This window comes from Chiloscyllium plagiosum, unplaced genomic scaffold (genome assembly GCF_037043375.1).
Source record: "Chiloscyllium plagiosum isolate Xiang-an unplaced genomic scaffold, Cpla_swu_hap1 HiC_scaffold_1, whole genome shotgun sequence".
NCBI classification, from domain to species: Eukaryota; Metazoa; Chordata; class Chondrichthyes; order Orectolobiformes; family Hemiscylliidae; genus Chiloscyllium; species Chiloscyllium plagiosum.
This window is the reverse complement of record NW_028270139.1, coordinates 160,029,107-160,045,316: the sequence shown is the minus strand read 5'-3', so window position 1 is coordinate 160,045,316 and position 16,210 is coordinate 160,029,107.

Below are 16,210 nucleotides of genomic sequence, written 5' to 3'. Positions count from 1 at the left end.
TTTTACTGGGATAGTGACGTTTTACTGGGATAATGACACTTTATTGGGATGGTGACTTTTTACGGGAGTGGTGACATTTTACTGGGATGATGACGTTTTACTGGGATAATGACGTTTTACTAGGCTAATGAAGTTTTACTGGGATAGTGACGTTTTACTGGGATGATGACGCGTTACTGGGATGGTGACGTTTTTCTGGGATGATGACGTTTTACTGTGATGATGACGCTTTACTGGGATGATGACGCTTTACTGGGATGGTGACGTTTTACTGGGATGGTGACGTTTTACTGGGATGATGACGTTTTACTGGGATGGTGGCGCTTTACTGGGATGGTGACGTTTTACTGGGATGATGACGTTTTACTGGGATGGTGACATTTTACTGGGATGGTGACCTTTTACTGGGATAATGATGTTTTACTGGAATAATCACCTTTTACTGGGATGGTGACGTTTTACTGGGATAATGACGTTTTACTGTAATGATGACGTTTTACGGGGATAATGACATTTTTTTGGGATTTTTGACGTTTTACTGGGATGATGACGCATTACTGGGATGGTGACGTTTTACTGGGTTAATGACGTTTTACTGGGATGATGACGTTTTACTGGGATGATGACGTTTTACTGGGATGGTGGCGTTTTACTGGGATGATGATGTTTTACTGGGATGATGATGTTTTCCTGGGATAATGACGTTTTACTGGGATGATGACGCTTTACTGGGATGGTGACGCTTTACTGGGATGATGACGTTTTACTGGGATGGTGATGTTTTACTGGGATGATGACGCTTTACTGGGATGGTGACGTTTTACTGGGCTGGTCACGCCTTACTGGGATGATGACGTTTTACTGGGATAATGACGTTTTACTGGGATAATGACGTTTCACGGGGATAATGGCGTTTCACGGGGATAATGGCGTTTTACTGGGCTAATGACGTTTTACTGGGATGGTGACGTTTTACTGGGATGATGACGCTTTACTGGGATGGTGACGTTTTACTGGGCTGGTCACGCCTTACTGGGATGAGGACCTTTTACTGGGATGGTGACGTTTTACTGGGATAATGACGTTTTACTAGGCTAATGAAGTTTTACTGGGATAGTGACGTTTTACTGGGATGATGACGCGTTACTGGGATGGTGACGTTTTTCTGGGATGATGACGTTTTACTGTGATGATGACGCTTTACTGGGATGGTGACGTTTTACTGGGATGGTGACGTTTTACTGGGATGGTGGCGCTTTACTGGGATGATGACATTTTACTGGGACGTTGACGTTTTACTGGGATGGTGACATTTTACTGGGATGGTGACGTTTTACTGGGATGGTGACATTTTACTGGGATAATGACGTTTTACTGGAATAATCACCTTTTACTGGGATGGTGACGTTTTACTGGGATAATGACGTTTTACTGTAATGATGACGTTTTACGGGGATAATGACATTTTTTTGGGATTTTTGACGTTTTACTGGGATGATGACGCTTTACTGGGATGGTGACGTTTTACTGGGATGATGACGTTTTACTGGGATGGTGGCGTTTTACTGGGATGATGATGTTTTACTGGGATGATGATGTTTTCCTGGGATAATGACGTTTTACCAGGATGATGACGTTTTACTGGGATGATGACGCTTTACTGGGATGGTGACGCTTTACTGGGATGGCGACGTTTTACGGGGTTGGTGACGTTTTACTGGGATGATGACGTTTTACTGGGATGATGACGTTTTACTGGGATGGTGACGTTTTACTGGGACCGTGACGCTTTACTGGGATAATGACGTTTTACTGGGTTAATGACGTTTTACTGGGATGGTGACGCTTTACGGGGTTGGTGACGTTTTACTGGGTTAATGACGTTTTACTGGGATGATGACGTTTTACTGGGATGATGACGTTTTACTGGGATGGTGGCGTTTTACTGGGATGATGATGTTTTACTGGGATGATGATGTTTTCCTGGGATAATGACGTTTTACTGGGATGATGACGTTTTACTGGGATGATGACGCTTTACTGGGATGGTGACGCTTTACTGGGATGATGACGCTTTACTGGGATGATGACGCTTTACTGGGATGGTGACGTTTTACTGGGATGATGACGTTTTACTGGGATGATGACGCTTTACTGGGATGGTGACGTTTTACTGGGCTGGTCACGCCTTACTGGGATGATGATGTTTTACTGGGATGGTGACGTTTTACTGGGATAATGACGTTTCACGGGGATAATGGCGTTTTACTGGGATAATGACGTTTCACGGTGATAGTGACATTTTACTGGAATGGTGACATTTTTCTGTGATAATGACGTTTTACTGGGATGATAACATTTTCATGGGATGATGACATTTTACTGGGCTAATGAAGTTTTACTGGGATGGTGACGTTTTTCTGGGATGATGACGTTTTACTGTGATGATGACGCTTTTCTGGGATGATGACGCTTTACTGGGATGGTGGCGCTTTACTGGGATGTTGACCTTTTACTGGGACGTTGACGTTTTACTGGGATAATGACGTTTCACGGGGATAATGACGTTTTACTGGGATGGTGACATTTTACTGGGATGGTGACCTTTTCCTTGGATAATGACGTTTTACTGGAATGGTGACGTTTTAATGGGATGATGACGCTTTACTGGGATGTTGACGTTTTACTGGGATCGTGACGTTTTACTGAGATGGTGACATTTTACTGGGATAATGATATTTTACTGGGATGGTGACATTTTACTGGGATGGTGACGTTTTACTGGGATGATGACACTTTACTGGGATAATGACATTTTACTGGGATGATGACGCTTTACTGGAATAATGACCTTTTACTGGGATGGTGACGTTTACTGGGATGGTGACGTTTTACTGGGATAATGACGTTTTACTGGAATTATGACATTTTACGGGGATAATGACATTTTACTGGGATGGTGACGTTTTACTGGGATGATGATGTTTTACTGGGATGATGATGTTTTTCTGGGCTAATGACGTTTTACTGGGATGGTGACGTTTTACTGGGATGATGATGCTTTACTGGGATGGTGACGTTTTACTGGGATGGTCACGCCTTACTGGGATGATGACGTTTTACTGGGATGGTGATGTTTTACTGGGATCATGACGTTTCACGGGGGCAATGGCGTTTTATTGGGATGGTGACATTTTACTGGGATGGCGACGTTTTACTGGGATAATGACGTTTCACGGGGATAGTGACGTTTTACTGGAATGGTGACATTTTTCTGTGATAATGACGTTTTACTGGGATGATGGCATTTTCATGGGATGCTGACATTTTACTGGGATGATGATGTTTTAATGGGATGATGATGCTTTACTGGGATGATGACGTTTTACTGGGATGGTGATGTTTTCCTGGGATAATGACGTTTTACTGGGATGGTGACGCATTACTTGGATAATGACGTTTTAGTGGGGTGGTGACGTTTTACTGGGATGGTGACGTATTACTGGGATGATGACGTTTTATGGGTATAATGACGTTTTACTGGGATGGTGACGCTTTACTGGGATGGTGACGTTTTACTGGGATAATGACGTTTTACTGGGATGGTGACGTTTTACTGGGATGGTGACGCTTTACTGGGGTAATGACGTTTTACTGTGATGGTGACGTTTTACTGGGATAATGACGTTTTACTGGGATGGTGACGTTTTACTGGGATAATGACGTTTTACTGTGATGGTGACGTTTTACTGGGATAATGACGTTTTACTGGGATGGTGACGTTTTACTGGGATGATGACGTTTTACTGGGATAATGACATTTTACTGGGATGGTGGCGTTTTACTGGGATGGTGACGCTTTACTGGGGTAATGACGTTTTACTGGGATAATGACTTTTTAATGGGATGATGATGTTTTAATGGGATGATGATGCTTTACTGGGATGATGACGTTTTACTGGGATGGTGACGTTTTACTGGGATAATGACGTTTTACTGGGATGGTGACATTTTACTGGGATGATGACGCTTTACTGGGATGGTGACGTTTTACTGGGATTATGATGTTTTACTGGGATAATAACGTTTTACTGGGATAGTGACGTTTTACTGGGATAATGACACTTTATTGGGATGGTGACTTTTTACGGGAGTGGTGACATTTTACTGGGATGATGACGTTTTACTGGGATAATGACGTTTTACTAGGCTAATGAAGTTTTACTGGGATAGTGACGTTTTACTGGGATGATGACGCGTTACTGGGATGGTGACGTTTTTCTGGGATGATGACGTTTTACTGTGATGATGACGCTTTACTGGGATGATGACGCTTTACTGGGATGGTGACGTTTTACTGGGATGGTGACGTTTTACTGGGATGATGACGTTTTACTGGGATGGTGGCGCTTTACTGGGATGGTGACGCTTTACTGGGATGGTGACGTTTTACTGGGATGGTGACGTTTTACTGGGATGATGACGTTTTACTGGGATGGTGACATTTTACTGGGATGGTGACCTTTTACTGGGATAATGATGTTTTACTGGAATAATCACCTTTTACTGGGATGGTGACGTTTTACTGGGATAATGACGTTTTACTGTAATGATGACGTTTTACGGGGATAATGACATTTTTTTGGGATTTTTGACGTTTTACTGGGATGATGACGCATTACTGGGATGGTGACGTTTTACTGGGTTAATGACGTTTTACTGGGATGATGACGTTTTACTGGAATGGTGGCGTTTTACTGGGATGATGATGTTTTCCTGGGATAATGACGTTTTACTGGGATGATGACGTTTTACTGGGATGATGACGCTTTACTGGGATGGTGACGCTTTACTGGGATGATGACGTTTTACTGGGATGGTGATGTTTTACTGGGATGATGACGCTTTACTGGGATGGTGACGTTTTACTGGGCTGGTCACGCCTTACTGGGATGATGACGTTTTACTGGGATAATGACGTTTTACTGGGATAATGACGTTTCACGGGGATAATGGCGTTTCACGGGGATAATGGCGTTTTACTGGGCTAATGACGTTTTACTGGGATGGTGACGTTTTACTGGGATGATGACGCTTTACTGGGATGGTGACGTTTTACTGGGCTGGTCACGCCTTACTGGGATGAGGACCTTTTACTGGGATGGTGACGTTTTACTGGGATAATGACGTTTTACTAGGCTAATGAAGTTTTACTGGGATAGTGACGTTTTACTGGGATGATGACGCGTTACTGGGATGGTGACGTTTTTCTGGGATGATGACGTTTTACTGTGATGATGACGCTTTACTGGGATGGTGACGTTTTACTGGGATGGTGACGTTTTACTGGGATGGTGGCGCTTTACTGGGATGATGACATTTTACTGGGACGTTGACGTTTTACTGGGATGGTGACATTTTACTGGGATGGTGACGTTTTACTGGGATGGTGACATTTTACTGGGATAATGACGTTTTACTGGAATAATCACCTTTTACTGGGATGGTGACGTTTTACTGGGATAATGACGTTTTACTGTAATGATGACGTTTTACGGGGATAATGACATTTTTTTGGGATTTTTGACGTTTTACTGGGATGATGACGCTTTACTGGGATGGTGACGTTTTACTGGGATGATGACGTTTTACTGGGATGGTGGCGTTTTACTGGGATGATGATGTTTTACTGGGATGATGATGTTTTCCTGGGATAATGACGTTTTACCAGGATGATGACGTTTTACTGGGATGATGACGCTTTACTGGGATGGTGACGCTTTACTGGGATGGCGACGTTTTACGGGGTTGGTGACGTTTTACTGGGATGATGACGTTTTACTGGGATGATGACGTTTTACTGGGATGGTGACGTTTTACTGGGACCGTGACGCTTTACTGGGATAATGACGTTTTACTGGGTTAATGACGTTTTACTGGGATGGTGACGCTTTACGGGGTTGGTGACGTTTTACTGGGTTAATGACGTTTTACTGGGATGATGACGTTTTACTGGGATGATGACGTTTTACTGGGATGGTGGCGTTTTACTGGGATGATGATGTTTTACTGGGATGATGATGTTTTCCTGGGATAATGACGTTTTACTGGGATGATGACGTTTTACTGGGATGATGACGCTTTACTGGGATGGTGACGCTTTACTGGGATGATGACGCTTTACTGGGATGATGACGCTTTACTGGGATGGTGACGTTTTACTGGGATGATGACGCTTTACTGGGATGGTGACGTTTTACTGGGCTGGTCACGCCTTACTGGGATGATGATGTTTTACTGGGATGGTGACGTTTTACTGGGATAATGACGTTTCACGGGGATAATGGCGTTTTACTGGGATAATGACGTTTCACGGTGATAGTGACATTTTACTGGAATGGTGACATTTTTCTGTGATAATGACGTTTTACTGGGATGATAACATTTTCATGGGATGATGACATTTTACTGGGCTAATGAAGTTTTACTGGGATGGTGACGTTTTTCTGGGATGATGACGTTTTACTGTGATGATGACGCTTTTCTGGGATGATGACGCTTTACTGGGATGGTGGCGCTTTACTGGGATGTTGACCTTTTACTGGGACGTTGACGTTTTACTGGGATAATGACGTTTCACGGGGATAATGACGTTTTACTGGGATGGTGACATTTTACTGGGATGGTGACCTTTTCCTTGGATAATGACGTTTTACTGGAATGGTGACGTTTTAATGGGATGATGACGCTTTACTGGGATGTTGACGTTTTACTGGGATCGTGACGTTTTACTGAGATGGTGACATTTTACTGGGATAATGATATTTTACTGGGATGGTGACATTTTACTGGGATGGTGACGTTTTACTGGGATGATGACACTTTACTGGGATAATGACATTTTACTGGGATGATGACGCTTTACTGGAATAATGACCTTTTACTGGGATGGTGACGTTTACTGGGATGGTGACGTTTTACTGGGATAATGACGTTTTACTGGAATTATGACATTTTACGGGGATAATGACATTTTACTGGGATGGTGACGTTTTACTGGGATGATGATGTTTTACTGGGATGATGATGTTTTTCTGGGCTAATGACGTTTTACTGGGATGGTGACGTTTTACTGGGATGATGATGCTTTACTGGGATGGTGACGTTTTACTGGGATGGTCACGCCTTACTGGGATGATGACGTTTTACTGGGATGGTGATGTTTTACTGGGATCATGACGTTTCACGGGGGCAATGGCGTTTTATTGGGATGGTGACATTTTACTGGGATGGCGACGTTTTACTGGGATAATGACGTTTCACGGGGATAGTGACGTTTTACTGGAATGGTGACATTTTTCTGTGATAATGACGTTTTACTGGGATGATGGCATTTTCATGGGATGCTGACATTTTACTGGGATGTTGACGTTTTACTGGGACACTACCTGTACTGGAAGAGTTGAGTTAAAAGGAGAAGTTGGATAGCTTGGGACGTTTTTCCCTGAACCATCGGAGACTGATGGGTGACCTTATTGATGTGTATAAAATGAAGAGAGCCATAGATAACAACTTTCCCCTTGGTAGGGGGGTCTAAAACTGGAGAGTGGGGGTTTAATGTGAGACAAAGGGTCCACAAGGGCAATTTTTTTCAGGGTGGTGAGTGTCTGGAACAGGCTGCCAGAGTTAGTTGTGGAGACAAGTATAATTTTGTCATTTAAGCAACATTTGGATAGGTACATGGATGGGATAGGTATGGAGGGATAGGAACCAAACTCAGGCAAATGGGACAAGACTAATTATGAAAAGTGGACTGCATGGATATGTTGGGCCAAAGGGCCTGTTTCCATGCTGTAAACCTCAATGAGTCTGTGTTATTGTTGTACTGTTGGAGACATGGCAACCAATTGTGCACAGCAGGATCCCACAAACACAAAGTGATGATCAGCAGGCAGACTGTGTCTGTTACTTTGCTTCAGGACTAAGTATTGACATCGTGGTCATCGCCTGAGGTCTTCTTTGAAGTGTTGGTCCCCTGGAAGGTTTTACATCTCCCGGGAGAGCTGAAGCTTTGGTTAAACATCCCAGTGAATACGTTTTTGTGAGATAGACACACTGAGAGTTACGGAACCAGGTGTGAAGATACAGATCATCTTGGATCTAACTCAATGGTGGAACAGGCTTGGAGGGCTGAACACACTTACCCCCATGTTTCTTCATGCCTTGGCGATTCCCTTTGTTAAGCTTTTCCAGCCCATTGGGATTAACCTCAAAACATGAGGATTAGGCAAAATGAAGTCACGCTAAATCACAGGTTAGCCTTCATATCATGTCCGCACTAACTGTAAGAACTGTCACCACGACGATAAAGGAAGAGGCAAAAATGTTGTACGTTTTCCTTCCTTGTCTTCTGTCTGTTGTTTTTGGAGAGTAAATGAGGAGGTTGGAATGAATTTGGGGATGGCTAGGGATGAAGGTTATTGCTTGTGTTAGAACCCACATGAACATATCCATCTGGAACTGCCAGCTCTTATCCGTGTTCCACTGGAAATCATGCCTCAATATTTCGGAAAGCTAAAGATTTGAAAAAGTACGCAGAGCTGCCCAATTTATTTGTCTTTTGGACCTAGGCTGACAGCAAGTATTTAACAAGAATATGAACCATTAACAAATAATTGGACTAGTTCAAACGCTAACCCTCTTATTAAAGGTCCCCTCTGCAGACATACAAACAAAACCTGAGTGTAACGGGTAGAGGAAAAGACTGGAATGCTGAATAGTGATCCCTGTGGGCAGGTTTGCTGACATGATCCTTTAGCTGATCCTAATGATTTGTAGGAGTCAGAGGGTGACTGGCTCACATTTACTTACGAACTGAAAGTCACAGCCTGCAGCAACTGATGAGGGGCAAAAAGAAAGCAGCTTTCTTGAGAATTGAGATGTTTTTCCCTATGCGGCGACAACACATCTCCTTCCTTTCCAGTAATCCATTGGCTTCTGTCCCAAACGTTCAGCCAGCTTAGGACCAATCACATGTATGTTGGCAGGCAGGCAGGATACCTGCGCCATTGATAACTGGTCCACAGAACAGACCAATCAGAAAATTGTTACTGGCCATATCTCCCTTTGGCTCCAGCTCATCTGTAACTATACTTCCACTACTACTTGAACAAGCAGCTGTGTAAGTAGCGCTTACAATGAGCATCACGTAAATTGTTTTTAAAAACATCAGTAACCCTTCAGCAATCATGACTTGGGTGTGAATGTAGCAGGTGTAACCTATTTTTCTAAACAACTTGTTCAGAGATGTTATTGGACCTTGCCGGAGCAGATGGGACTTGAACATGCCCCCCCTACCCCTTCCCTCAGTCTCGGAGTTGGCACATTACCATTGCATGACAAGATGGCCCCTTTATCGGGGGAGAACACAAATGTCGTCTCACTGCCAATTGTGTGGTTGAGCATCCTGTGCTTGGGGACATGGCAGGCAGCAGCACATCTGAAGTGTAATGCGATAGCCTCATCCTGGGAGTACCATCTTCATAATCACGGTGTCTTCCCCTGCCAGCTAATTAGCACCATTTCAGATGGCATGAAAAGTGATCTGCTGGTAATTGTACTGAGGAACAGTATTCAAATCTATTGATCCCCAAAGGTATCAGCACAGGTAGCCAGGGTGGTGAAGAATTTTGAGGCATAGACTACAGGAGCAAATAAGTCTTGTTGTAACTTTATAAACATTGGTTAGGCCACAGGTAGAATACTGCGTCCAGTTCTGGTCGCCCAACGATTGGAATTTGTAACGGAACTGAACAGAGTGCAGAGGGGATTCACCAGGATGTCACCTGGGATGAAAAATCTCGGTTATGAGGAGAGACTGGATAGTTTGGGTTTGTTTTCCCTGGAGCGGGGAGGGGTTCTGACGGAGGTATACAACATTATGAGAGAGACACACAGAGGGTAGATCATAAGGATCTCTTGCCCAAGGCAGACCAGAGGGTATGACCTTAAGGCGAGGTGTAAGTGGTTTTGAGGAGTTCTGAGGAAAACAAAACTTCACCCAGTGGGTGGTCGAAATAAGGAAGGTGCTGCCTGAGAGGGTGGTGGAGGCATGTACTCTCACCACATTTCAGAAGCATCTGGATGAACATTTAAAAGGCCAGGACATAGTTGGCTATCACCCAAGCGCAGGGAAATGGGGTTAGTGTCGATTGTCAGCATGGGGTAACAGTGGAATGATGCTGTTCGGAATGGAGGGCTGTCACTAGTGGTGTTCCACAGGGATCAGTGCTGGGACTCTGCTGTTCGTGATCTACATAAATGGGTATGGAGGAAAAAGAGTAAGTTTGCAAGCGATACAAAGATTGGTGGAGTGCAGGTAGTGAGGAAGATTGTCAGAGGATGCAACAGGATATTGATCAGTTGCAGGCATGGGCGGAAAAATGGCAGATGGAGTTTAATCCGGACAAATGTGAGGTGATGCATTTTGAAGATCAAGTGGAAATTACACAGTGAATGGCAGAGCCCTTAGGCATATTGATATGCAGAGGAACCTGGGTGTGCAGGTCCACAGGTCACTGAAGGTGGCAGTGCAGGGAGATAAGGGAGTAAAAAAGGCTTGTGGCATGCTTGCCTTCATCGGGAGGGGAATTGAGTGTAAGGATAGACAAGTTATGCTGCAGGCTTCAGTTAGGCTTCACTTGGAACATTGCGTACAGTTCTAGTCACCACACTGCCTGAAGGACTTGGATGCTTTGGAGAAGGTACGGAAAAGGTTTACCAGGATGTTACCTGGAAAAGGATGGAGGTTACCAGGATGGAGGTTTTAGCCATGAAGAAAGGTTGGATAGACTGGGTTTGGAACACAGGAGGTTGAAGGGCAACCTGATAGAAGGTTATAAGATTGCAAATGGCATGGATAGAGTGGAAAGAATGAAGCTTTTCCCAGGGTGGAGGGGTCAATTACTAGGGGGCACAGGTTCACGATGTGAAGGAGGAAGTTTACGAGAAATGTGCGAGGCAGGTTTATCACACAAAGGGTGGTGCGTGCCTGGAACATGCTGCCAGAGGTAGTGGTGGAAGCAGGCACAATGGTAGCATTCAAGAGACAGATGGATGAATACATGAATAGGAAGGGAATAGAGGGATATGGATCCTGTAAGTGACGACAGTTTTGGTATGGAAGGGCGAAATGTGTCGGTGGAGGCTTGGAGGGCCGAAGGGTCTGTTCCTGTGCTGTATTGTTTTTTGTTCTTTGGTTATTTGTAGACATAGAGTCACAGAGATGTATAGCACAGAAACAGACCCTTCGGTCCAACTCGTCCATGCTGACCAGATATCCTAAATTAATCTTGACCCATTTGCTGGCACTTTGTCCATATCCCTCCAAACCCTTCCTATTCATATACCCATCCAGATGCCTTTTAAATGTTATAATTGTATTAGCCTCCACTACTTCCTCTGTCAGATCATTCCATACACGCGCCGCCCTCTGTGTGAAAATGTTGCCCCTCGCATCCCTTTTAAATTGGTGGAGCCAAAGGGCCTGTTTCTGTGCTGTATGACTCTGTGAGTCTTTAGCTTTTAGACCAGTCCTTTCCCCATTTCAGTCCGAAATCAAAATATATTAAAAAATACAGGCTTTCCATCTGCGATCTTCCCTCACCACAAAAGTCTGGCAGAAGCTGCCAAGAAGTTCAGGAAAACATTAAGAGAATGGCAGCACGATCCATTCAAGCTTCTGACTGATAGATTCCAAGGAATGCAAAGCAAGTGAAACATGCTTTGTGCAGAGTGCTCTATGGCAGCTACATGCAAGATCAGAAATATAGAACAAAGAAAAATGTAGACTGTGTGAGTTGAAAGAAGGTGGGGGTTATATGAATTGCCCACTATTTCACGATGAAGCTTGGATTAGAATATAAAGGAGCAGGAGTCATTGTAATATTAATCACTGGTGGGAAGTCAGCTACAGGATTGTATCCACTTCAGGGCGCTGCACTTCAGAAAGGGACGGTCAAGACCTTGGAGAGGCCAGAGGTGCGATTTAATGGAGTGGGGCCGGGAATGAGATATTTCAGTCTTGTGAAGAGACGGGGGAAGCTGACAGTCAATCAGGGTAAGGTGGCACCATGCTAATGGCACTGAGCTAGTAACCCAGAACCCCTGGAGCCCATGTTTTGGTGACATGGGCTCCAATCCCACCATGACGGTGGGATTAGTATCAATCCCGCAGCCACTGTCAATTGTCGTAGATGCCCAGCTGGTTCACTGATGTCCTTTAGGGCAGGAAGTCTGCCATCTTTACCCAGCCAGGGCAACCTATGTCTCCAGAGTTGAAAAGTGTGGCGCTGGAAAAGCACAGCCGGTCAGGCAGCATCCGAGGAGCAGGAGAGCCGATGTTTCGGGCATAAGCCCTACATTCCCGATGAAGAACTTATGTACGAAATGTCAACTCTCCTGCTCCTCGGATGCTGCTTGACCTGCTGTGCTTTTCCAGCACCACACTTTTCAACTCTGTTCTCCAGTATCTGCAGTCCTCACTTCCTCCAATATGTGTGTCTAGAGCCACAGCGATGTGGTTGACTCCTAATTGCCCTGTGAGCAAAGATTGCTGGCTTAACCAGCCACACCCACATCTCATGAAAATATATTTTTTAAAAAAACAGAGGTAAATCAGCCAAGGACACGTTCTTAAAACAAACAATTCAGTGGAATGATGCAGGGACTTTCAAAGTTAAACTATAATGACAGCTTTCAAGGCTTTTGAGCCCCTGACTCTGGGAGGATTGAGGGGCCATCTCTTTGAAGTGTTTAAACTGATTTAGTAAGGCTGACAACAGCCATTTTGAGGGATGCTGGCCTAGTGGTGGTGTCACCGCATTCACAATCCAGAGCGCTGTGGAGGCTAGTATCCTGCAGACACAGGTTCCAATCCCACCACAACAACTCGTGGAGTTTACATTCAGTTCATAACAAAAAAACGAACAGAATCTGAAATTGAAAGCTAGTCTAGGGAGGAGAACCGTGAAGTTATCATTCATTATTATGAGAACCCCCCACCTCTGGTTCACGAATGTCCACCAGGGGAGGAAATCCTCACCCTGCTGTGGCCTACATGTGACTCCAGACCCACAGCAACATGGTCGACTCTTCATGGAGGAGTGAGCCATTAAATTCAATGGCAATGAGGGATGAGCAATGAATGTTGGCCTTGCTAGCAATATCTAACTGAGTTATGGTCACTCTCTCCAAAGTGCTCCCTGACAGCTATGCCTTTACCTGCCCAGGCTCATTTCTGAATATTAGGCCCAGGACTGCATCCTCTCTCTTGTCGGGATTTCTATGTACCGGCTAAAATAGTTTCCTGGATGCGATTTAAGAATTGTGCTCCCTCCCTACCTTCTGTACAAAAACTATCCCAGTTAATATCTGGTTAGTTAAAATCCCTTTCAATTGTTGCCTTATTATTACACATTTGATTCTCTATCTCTCCCTGGCTGTTTAGGGGGATGGGGGGGGGGGGGGGGGGGGGGGGCTGTTTTAAATCAAACCCAATGACATCAGCAAACCTCCCCTGAGGTTTCTGCTCCTTTTCAGATGTAACCCACCCAACTTGTACAGGACGTACCTCACCCAGAAACCATCATGATGTCTCAGAAACCTCAAGCCCTTCCTAGTGCATCATCTCACCAGCCATTCATTCATCCGACCTCGCCTTCTATTGCTGTACTTGCTGCTGCATGGCACTGGGAGTAATCCAGAGATTACTAGCTGTTCGAATTCATGTTTTAAATTTGTGAACTAACTCCCCAAAGTCTGCATGCTGGATCTCCTTTCTGTGTCTTCCTCTGGCTGATGTCCAGAGGGGCTAACACGCTCTCAGTTTTCCAAGGCTGAAAAAAAAACAATGGATGAGCAGGATGCACTTGGATTCCCTCATTACCTCCCGGTCCCACTCTGTCCAGTGACCTTCCATTTCCTTTCTAGCTGTACTTTCTTAAACTGTGGGATGTCCGTGCCTTGTAATGTGCTACCCATGAACAGGGCATCTGCTCTGGGCTGGAGAGGGACGAGCAGTGGGAGGCCAATAATACAGGCAGTGGGAAGAGTTGGATACCAAATTAAGGAGCAGAAGCTCAAGGCTGGCTATTAGACCTTAACGCCATAAAATATAGATTAGATTAGATTAGATTACTTACAGTGTGGAAACAGGCCCTTCGGCCCAACAAGTCCACACCGCCCTGCCGAAGCGCAACCCACCCATACCCCTACCTTTACCTAACACTACGGGCAATTTAGCATGGCCAATTCACCTGGCCTGCGCATCTTTGGACTGTGGGAGGAAACCGGAGCACCTGGAGGAAACCCACGCAGACACGGGGAGAATGTGCAAACTCCACACAGACAGTCGCCTGAGGCGGGAATTGAACCCGGGTCTCTGGCGCTGTGAGGCAGCAGTGCTAACCACTGTGCCACCGTGCCGCCCACTGTGCCACCGTGCCGCCCATATAGTAGTAGAATTAGGCCATTTGGCCCATCAACTCTACTCCGCCATTCCGATATAACCGATACGTATTCTCCTACCTTCTCCCTGTAACCCTTGATGCCCTTACTAATCAAGACCCTGTCTATCTCTGTCTTAAATACACTTAATGACTTGCCCTCCCCAGCCCCCTGTGGCAATGAGTTCCACAGATTCCCCACCCTCTGGCTGAAGACATTCCTCCTCATCTCAGTTCTAAAGGATCGTCCCTTCATTCTGAGGCTGTGGCCTTGGGCCCTGGTCTCTCTTACCAATGGAAACATCTTCTCCACGTCCACTCAATCCAGCCCTCTCTGTATTCTGTAAGTTCCAATCAGATTCCCCTCATCTTTCTAAACTCCATCGAGTACAGACCCAGAGACCTCAATCACTCCTCATATGACAAACCTTTCCGCCTCCTTTAGCCAGGGCTTCCTTTCCAGTGACTGTTGTCACCGGCATCAGTCTGGGTCTCCTTGTGGTGGCTTCAGTCAGTCAGAGACTCCACGTGGCTTTTCCTTCGGCATCATGCTGGGACAATTGGTGTGTGCGTGCGTGTGTGTATGTGTGTGTGTGTGTGTGTGTGTGTGTTTGTGTCTGTGTGTGTGTATGTGTCTGTGTCTGTATGTGTGTGTCTGTGTGCATGTGTGCGCGTGTCGGTGTGTGCGTTCGTGTGTGTGTGTGTGTGCATGTGTGTGTGTGCATGTGTGTGTATGTGTATGTGTCTGCGTCTGTATGTGTGTGCCTGTGTGTGTGCATGTGTGTGTGCGTTTGTGTATGTGTGTGTCTGTATGTGTGTGGTGTCTGTGTATGTGTGTGTGTTTGCATATGTGTGTGGCTGTATGTGTGTGTCTGTGTGTTTGTGTGTGTGTCTGTGTGTGTCTGTGTGTGTGTATGTGTGTGTCTGTGTGTTTGTGTGTGTGTATGTGTGTGTCTGTGTGTGCCTGTGTATGTGTATGTGTGTGTCTGTGTGTGTGTATGTGTGTGTCTGTGTGTTTGTATGTGTGTCTGTGTGTGTTTGTGTGTGTATGTGTGTGTCTGTGTGTCTGTGTGTGTGTATGTGTGTGTCTGTGTGTTTGTATGTGTGTCTGTGTGTGTTTGTGTGTGTCTGTGTGTGTCTGTGTGTTTGTATGTGTGTCTGTGTGTGTTTGTGTGTGTGTATGTGTGTGTCTGTGTGTGTGTATGTGTGTGTCTGTGTGTTTGTGTGTGTGTCTGTGTGTGTGTATGTGTGTGCCTGTGTGTCTGTGTGTGTGTATGTGTGTGTCTGTGTGTTTGTATGTGTGTCTGTGTGTGTTTGTGTGTCTGTGTGTGTATGTGTGTGTGCCTGTGTTTGTGTATGTATGTGTATTTATGCGTGTGTTTGTGTGTGTTTCTGTGTGTGTCTGTGTGTATGTGCGTGTATGTGTGTGTGTCTGTGTGTGTATGTCTGTGTGTCTGTCTGTGTGCCTGTCTGTGTGTGTGTATGTGTGTGTGTCTGTGTGTGTGTCTGTGTGTGCCTGTCTGTGTGTGCCTGTCTGTCTGTCTGTGTGTATGTGTGTGTGTGCCTGTCTGTGTGTGTGTCTGTCTATGTGTGTGCCTGTGTGTGTGTGCGCCTGTCTGTGTGTGTGTATGTGTGTGTGTGCCTGTCTGTGTGTGTGTCTGTCTGTGTGTGTGCCTGTGTGTGTGTGTGTCTGTCTGTGTGTGTGT